This window comes from Vulpes lagopus, chromosome 19 (assembly GCF_018345385.1).
Source record: "Vulpes lagopus strain Blue_001 chromosome 19, ASM1834538v1, whole genome shotgun sequence".
Taxonomy (NCBI): domain Eukaryota; kingdom Metazoa; phylum Chordata; class Mammalia; order Carnivora; family Canidae; genus Vulpes; species Vulpes lagopus.
The window spans coordinates 4,124,760-4,132,785 of NC_054842.1; the positions used below are offsets into that span (position 1 = coordinate 4,124,760).

An 8,026-nucleotide genomic window follows, 5' to 3' on the forward strand; every position below is an offset into this window, starting at 1 on the left:
CACAGCTCTATACTGCAGCACTTCTTGGGGGCTTTCCAATGCCAATTATCATTGTGAACTCTGGAAGTAGATATAGAATAAAAAAGTCCCAGGCAGCCCAGGTGGCTCAGCGGTTTAGCGCCGCCTTCAGCCCGGGGCGTGATCCTGGAGACCTGGGATTGAGTCCTATGTCAGGCTCCTACATGGAGCCTGCTTCTCCCTCTGCCTGTGTCTCTGCCTCTCTCTGTGTGTGTCCCTCATGAATAAATAAAATCTTAAAAAAAAAAAAAAAGAATAAAAAAGTCCCTATTTGACCAGTTAAACTATGCCTGTTACACAGGGTAATTTACAGAATAAGCATATTTTTAGGTTCCGCTGCCCTCTTTTCTCTTCAACACGATGGCCAAATGCTTTGGCAGAGGCAGCCTTGCAGCAGACACAGAGAAGCAGATCTTCCTGAAGACCCTGATGGACAAGACCATTGTCCTTGAGGTCGAGCCCAGCGGCACCATCAAGAATGTCAAAGCCAAAATCCAAGACAAGGACGGCATCCCGCCTGACCAGCAGTGTTGGATTTTTGCAAGCAAATGGCCACTCTCTACAACATCGAGAAAGAGTCCACCCTGCACTTGGTACTTCCCCTGCGGGGCAACACCATCAAGCCTCCCCTCAGTAAGCTGGCCCAGAAATACAAGGGTGACAGGATGATCCACCACAATGCTCGCCTGCACCCCCACCCTGCCACCTGCCACAAGCAGTGCAGCCACACCAACAGCCTATGCCCCAAGAAGGTCCTTCGCCAGCGGGGTGGCCTCCTAAGCCCTAAGGCCCTGGGGTTTCAGTAAAGTTTCCCTTTCATTGACTGGAGCAATTAAAAAAAAATCCCCCTAGTTTTAGAAATGTAGAGCCAGAGTAAGCTTCTATCATGAAATCCCAGGCCTTGAAGGACAAGGTAGAGAGCTGGAGGCACAGTGGGAAAGCCATGAGAGCCCTGGGCAAGCCCATCTGAACACATTGCCTAAGCCTCCACGGACCTGGCCTTGGGGGAGGAGTGTTTGGGTGTTAGTTCTAGAGCATGCGCGAGCCAGAGGTCCAGATGATCGTGTGTTGTCATTGGTCATTGTGGGCCTGGAGACACCTCTTTGAAAGGCAGTAAATGCTCCCATGACTGAACCTGGCCACATGGGAAGCATCCCAGGTCCAAGGGAGGGAGATCATGAGTCCCAGTGTCTGTGTTGGTTGAGAGCACTGGCTTGGAGGCCTGCTCCGTCTGGCTTTGGATCCCAGTGCCACCACTTCATGGCTATGTGAACCTCAGTCTTCTCATCTGTAAAAGGGGTGATACTGCATGAGGACTGTTGAGAGGACTGGCGAGCTCAAGCAGTTGGCATGGTGCCCGACATAGGCGCTCCACTGTAGCACTAGCCATGGAAATTAGGGCCATAGATAAAATGCACAGTAATAGCTTTCTCTCATGAAGGAGCTGAGCCTGGCATGTGGCCTGTAGCTACAATGAGGAATCCAGGAGGTATTTGGATTCTGACTCAGTGGGCCACGCTTCATCTCCGAGTTAGGGCTAAGGCGAAGAGCAGGTTTCATGTTTCCGAATGCAAAGGTGATCGCCCTGGAGAAAGTGAGTTTCAGGTTTACCAAGTCATAATGTTACTGTCCTGGAAAAACACTAAGTAGATTTTCCCTCCAGTAGGGGTTTCAAAATTAAATAGTACTCTTACCTCCCCCCCAAAAGGATCACATTGTTGGTAATGTCTATGTCATAAGTAGGGAAATAGGAACCCAGAGAGGGGACAGGGTGTACTCAAGGCATCATGGCCAGACACAGTTGGGGCTAATGCATACACTCTTGACATGTTCATAGACCATCTTTCACTGGGCTAAGAACGTCAAACCTGACCAGAGAGGAGCAGACAAGTCTTCCCCCAAGGCAAGGTGCTGGGTGGCATCAGCATCCCAGGGGAAGGAAGCACTCATGTAAGACTACAGCGCCCTCTGGTGTACCAAACCTTATCTCAACACCAAAAACATTAAGTATATACCCCAAGGCCACACGGAACATACCAACCCCCAGGAACCAGCCTATTTGACACTGGACGCCACTCCCAAGGCCTCGGGAGGAGCTCCGTGGGAGCTCAGCGGCAGAGCAGTGGTAGTAAAGCATCAAAGATTAGGGGGCGCCTGGGTGGTTCAGTCGGTTAAGCATCTGCCTTCAGCTCTGGTCACGGTCTCAGGGTCCTGGGATGGAGCCCCCCTCCCCCACCGTGAGCTCCCTGCTCAGTGGGAAGTCGGCTTCGCCCTCTCCCTCTGCCCCCCACCCTGCTCATGCTCTCTCAAATAAAATCTTTAAGAAAAAAAAGCATCAAAGGTTTGGCGTCAGACCTGTTAACATTTAAAATGAGAGAAGGCGGGATGCATGGGTGGCTCAGCGGTTGAGCCTTTGGCTCAGGGCGTGATCCTGGGGTTGAGGGATCAAGTCCCACATCAGGCTCCCGGCATGTGCCTGCTTCTCCCACTGCCTATGTCTCTGCCTCTGTGTGTGTGTGTGTGTGTGTGTGTGTGTGTGATGAATAAATAAATATAATCTTCTAAAAAATAAATAAAATAAAATGAGAGAAGGCTACCAAGCAGGGCCACACAGGGTACTGTACCCAGGGACAGAGTGACAGCAAGGTGGGACTCTAGGGGGCAGCTTATGTTTGACAAGCAGGGTGAAGTTAGTTTCTTTTTATGGGTTCTCTGTTAATAGGCTAATTGGGATAATTTGAGATTGTGCAAAGGAATTGGCCCTAGCTGTCTAGTATCTGGTCCCAGGGTGATTCGGGCTAGTGGACAGTTCCCCAGAGCAGAGATGCTGATAAGGAAGTGACTGGTCGAAAAGGGTAACTGATTGGCCTCTACCCAGGGCCTCAAGCTGGATCAAGACGGTATGTAAGCCATTTTACAGGGGAGGACTGAATACACATAACTTTGGTAAAGAAATAGGAAATTACAGACAATTCAAACACAAATTGATTTTTAAAGAGATAGAAAGGGAATCCTGGGTGGCTCAGTGGTAAACATCTCAGGGCGTGGTCCCAGGGACTGGGATTGAGTCCCACATCGGGCTCCTTGCATGGAACTTGCTTCTCCCTCTGCCTGTGTCTCTGCCTCTCTCTCTCTCTCTGGGTCTCTCCTCTATGAATGAATACAAAATCTGACTTCTAATCTTTTTATTTTTTAAATTATAATCTTTTTAAAAATTGAATCATTACTTTAAATGCCTTGCATAAAAACAAAGTAAAAAAAAATAGTCAGGATAGATAAATTTACAGGAAAATTCTACGAAACATGCAATGTACATATAATTCTAATCTCATGCATTTTTCCCCAGAATTACAAAAAAAAAGGAAAACTCCTGAACTCATTTTATGAAGTTAGTATAACCAAACTGTATGAAAAAAATTAAATTATTCAATTTCACTCATAAGTATGTTGATGCAACTATCCTATATAAAATACTAATAAACCAAACACTAAAATTGAAAAAGTACATAATGACCAAATTAAGTCCATTTCAGAAATGCAAAGTTGGTTTGATATTATAGAATCTATTATAATGCAAATCACCATATTAACAAAATAAATGAGAAAATCCACTGACACAGAAAAAGCATTGAATAAGTAGAATGATATTCACGATTTGGAAAAAAACCACACCATACGACATTAAGAACAGAAGGGAACATCTAAGTCAATAAAGGTAACTGCAAAGAAAATCTCCCAAAAAGACCCATTTAATTGTAAATAGCAAAAGCCATTCCTTTTAAAATCAGGACTGTGACTAGAATGACCATCAGCATCAGTTCTATCAGAGTTCATAGAAAAAGACAAGATTTTTAAATAAAATATATAATGAATTCAACAAAGTTGCAGGGTACAAAATCAATACACAAAAATCAGCTGCATTTCTATATACTAACAATGAACAATCTAAAAAAATTAAGAAAACAATTCCATTTACAATAACATCAAGAAGAATAAAATACTGGGAATAAACAATCTAGCAGGCCAGACTTATATTCTAAAAACTATAAAATGTTGCTGAAAGTAATTAAAGAAGACAGAAATAAATGGAAAGCCATCCCATGTTCGTGGCTTGAAAGACTTAATAATAAGATGTTGAACACCCAAGTCAGTCTACAAAGTTAATGCTATCCCTATCAAAACTCCAAAAGTGTATTTTACAGAAATAGAAAAAAAAAATCCATCCTGGGGCACCTGGGTGGCTCAATTAGTTAAGTGTCCGACTCTTGATTTCAGCTCAGGTCATGATCTCAGGGTTGTAAGATTGAGCCCTGCATCAGGCCCTGTCTGGGTGTGAAGCCTGCTTAAGATTCTGACTCTCCCTCTGCCCCCCTAATTAGATAGATAGATAGATAGATAGATAGATAGATAGATAGATAGATATAGATAGATAATTAATATTATTTTTAAAAATCCATCCTAAAATTCATATGGAATGTAAGGGACCCCGAAATGGCCAAATAGTCTTTTTTTTTTTTAAGATTTTATTTATTTATTTCACAAAGAGAGAGTGAGAGAACACAAGCAGAGGGAGTAGCAGAGGGAGAAGCAGACGCCCCACTGAGCCAGGAGCCTGGTGCAGGGCTCCATGGGACCATGTCTTGATCCAACAGCAAACCCTTAACCGACTGAGCTACCCAGGCACCCCACAGCCAAACAATCTTGAAAAAGAACAAAGTTGGAGGTTTCACGCTTCCTGACTTTAAAATTTACTAGAAAGGTACAGTAATCAAAACAGTATGACTGGCATAAAGACAAACATATAAAGCAATGAACTAGAACAGACAGCCCAAAAATAAATCCTTACATACATGGTCAAATTATTTTCAAAAAGGGTGCCAAGGTCATTCAATAAAGAAGGACAAGTCTTTTTAATACATGGTGTTAGAGAAAACTGGATATCCTCCTACAGAAGATTAAAACTGGATCTTTACCTTCACCATATTCAAAAATTAACTCAAAATAGATTAAGGACCTAAATATAGGGACGCCTGGGTGGCTCAGCAGTTGAGCATCTGCCTTTGGCTCAGGGCATGATCCTGGAGTCCTGGGATTGAGTCCCCCATCAGGCTCCCTGCATGGAGCCTGCTTCTCTCTCTGCCTATATCTCTGTCTCTCTCTCTGTGTGTGTCTCTCATGAATAAATAAATAAAATCTTTTTTAAAAAAAGACCTAAATATAAAAGCTAAAATTATAAAATTCATAGAAGAAAACATAGCAGAAAGCCTTCATGATAATGGATTTGACAGTGGTTTCTTGAAGATGACCCCAAAGACATAGGTAGCAAAAGAAAAAATAGACTGAAGGACTATACCAAAATTTAAAACTTCTGTGCATCAAAGGACACAATCAACAGAGTGAAAAGGCAATCTACAGAATGGGAGAAGCTATTTGCAAATTATATATCTGATTAGGAGTTAATATCCAAAACATACAGAGAAGTCCTACAACTCAACAACGTAAAAATAACCTAATTGGGTATTGGTGGCACTGGTACAGGGATAGAAAAATAGAAACAAAAGAAAGTATCCAGAAATGAACTTTAGTGACTGTTCCAGAGACAGACTGAATATATTTTTGTTATTTTAAAAATCTCCAACAATATCCTACTCCCCAGAAATCCTATGTGTGAAACCCCATGTGTGAAATCAGCCAACCTCTTCCATGAAACCCTGACATAATAATATAATTAGAGAGGCTGCTAATGGGTTAAAATCCAGAGGAGAGTTGTCTTTCCAAATGCCCCAAGAGATACTTCATCACCCAAGACTACAATTCTTCAGGGCAGGGGTGCCCAGGTGGCTCAGTCAGGTGAGTGTTGGACTCTTGGTTTGGGGTCCAGTCGTTATCTCAGGGTGGTGAGATCCAGCCCCACGTAGGGCTCTGCCTTGGGTATGGAGCCTGCTTCAGATTCTTTCTCTCCCTCTGCCCCTCCACCCCTCTCAAAAAAATATTTAAAAAAAAATAAAAAATAAAAAACCACAATACTTCAAGGCATATTCTTTTTTTTTTTTTTTTTTTTTTTTTTTTTATTTATGATAGTCACAGAGAGAGAGAGAGAGAGGCAGAGACACAGGCGGAGGGAGAAGCAGGCTCCATGCACCGGGAGCCTGATGTGGGATTCGATCCCGGGTCTCCAGGATCGCGCCCTGGGCCAAAGGCAGGCGCCAAACCGCTGCGCCACCCAGGGATCCCCATATTCTTTTTTTTTTAAGATTTTATTTTATTTATTCATGGGAGACACAGAGAGAGAGGGAGGCACAGACACAGGCAGAGGGAGAAGCAGGCTCCTTGTGGGGAGCCCAATGTGGGACTCGATCCTGGGTCTCCAGTATCACACCCCAGGCCGAAGGCGGCACTTAACCACTGAGCCACCCAGGGATCCCCGTGCAGGGCATATTCTTGACACCATCTCCCATTGCACCCACCCAACACACACACAAACTACCAAATCCTGTCTCTGGAACAACCATTCCTTCCAGCTACCTTTCTGCTCTTCTCAGTGGCTCAATGCTCTAGCCATTCTGCATTATACACAATTGGAGACAGCAAAATATATAAACAGAAGCTTGTATATTTTTAAAGTATAAACACTGTTAATGTCTCATTTTATATATGAGGGGGATGGTAAGTGAACGCGAGTAACAGAGACACAGTTACCATGGCCTTGGAGACGCTGACAGGATGGGTCACCAGGAGGAAGCAAGTGGGGAAAGAAATCACTTCTGCAGCCCTGAGAATCCTTAGGTGGAACCTGGGGAGGCAGGAGGTGGCTCTGGAGGCTGGAGAACCTGCGCCGAGGGGCACGTGTTCTGTTGCTGTTTTTTTTTTGGTCTAGGGGGAAAAGAAAAACAAACCAAAAAAAGGAAATAAGGGAGCCATGATGACCCACATAATGGGTCTCATGGTGCCAAACCCAGGCTTACAATAAGGAAAACTGAGACTGTGGGGAAGCAGTGGGAGCCATCTCCCCGCTCCCTGTCTGCAGGTGTCCACCGCCATCGCCCCGACCCTCAGGAGCAGACCGCCCGCTCCCTCTCCCCCAGCCTCCTCCAGCCCTGCCACTTCCCGGACACTCCCACCTCAAGGTCCCAGACCTGCTGACATGTTAGCCCCCCACGGCTCAGGCTTGGGATGTCCTCAGCTTCCCTGAGTGCCAGAGGTCCACGTGGAGAGGGAGATGGACAAGGAACAGCTACTCATTACCTGATCACATACACATGGGCCCGAGGTTCTCTCGTGGGGAACATTTGGAATATTTGAGAACAGTCCAAGATAAAAAATGATATCTAATATAAAACAAAATGGGTTTTTAATCAAAAACATTTTTCATACATTACCAAAGGTACTTTAAAAGTTTATGCAGAGGGGGATCCCTGGGTGGCTCAGCGGGTTAGCACCTGCCTCTGGTCCGGAGCGTGATCTTGGAGTCCTGGGATCGAGTCCCACATCGGGCTCCCTGCATGGAGCCTGCTTATCCTTCCGCCTGTGTCTCTGCCTCTCATTAATAAATAAATAAATAAAATCTTTAAAAAAAATTTATGTAGAGGGTTGCCTGGCTAACTTACTTGGTATAGCATATGACTCTTGATCTTGGGGTTGTAAGTTCAAGCCCCATGTTGAGTGTAGAGATTACTTTAAAAAAAATAAAATCTTCAAAAAAGCTATACAGAAAATATCATCTTTTGCTCTTTTCTGAAAATATTTCAACTTTATGTAATAACACAGATGGTAGTGATAGAATCATGAAACAAAGAAATGCATTTTCCACTTTAAGTGTAACATCATCTCTTTATGGACAAAATCTGCTAATCAGCTAGGTTTTGCGAATAAGGGAATAACCATATTAGAGTTATACTATTAAAACTCACCCATTTAATATGTTCTAAAATGCTTTAGCTTCTTTCAGCTTCTCTAAGAGTTTCTGTTTGGTGCTTCTATTGCCTACAAAGTTGACTGTCACTCCAAA

General features: G+C 43.9%; 1 pseudogene; it reads left to right on the top strand.

Moving 5' to 3' along the window:
- Nucleotides 1-378: 378 nt before the first annotated feature.
- LOC121479040 lies at nucleotides 379-824 on the top strand (annotated as a pseudogene).
- The last annotated feature ends 7,202 nt before the right edge of the window (nucleotides 825-8,026 follow it).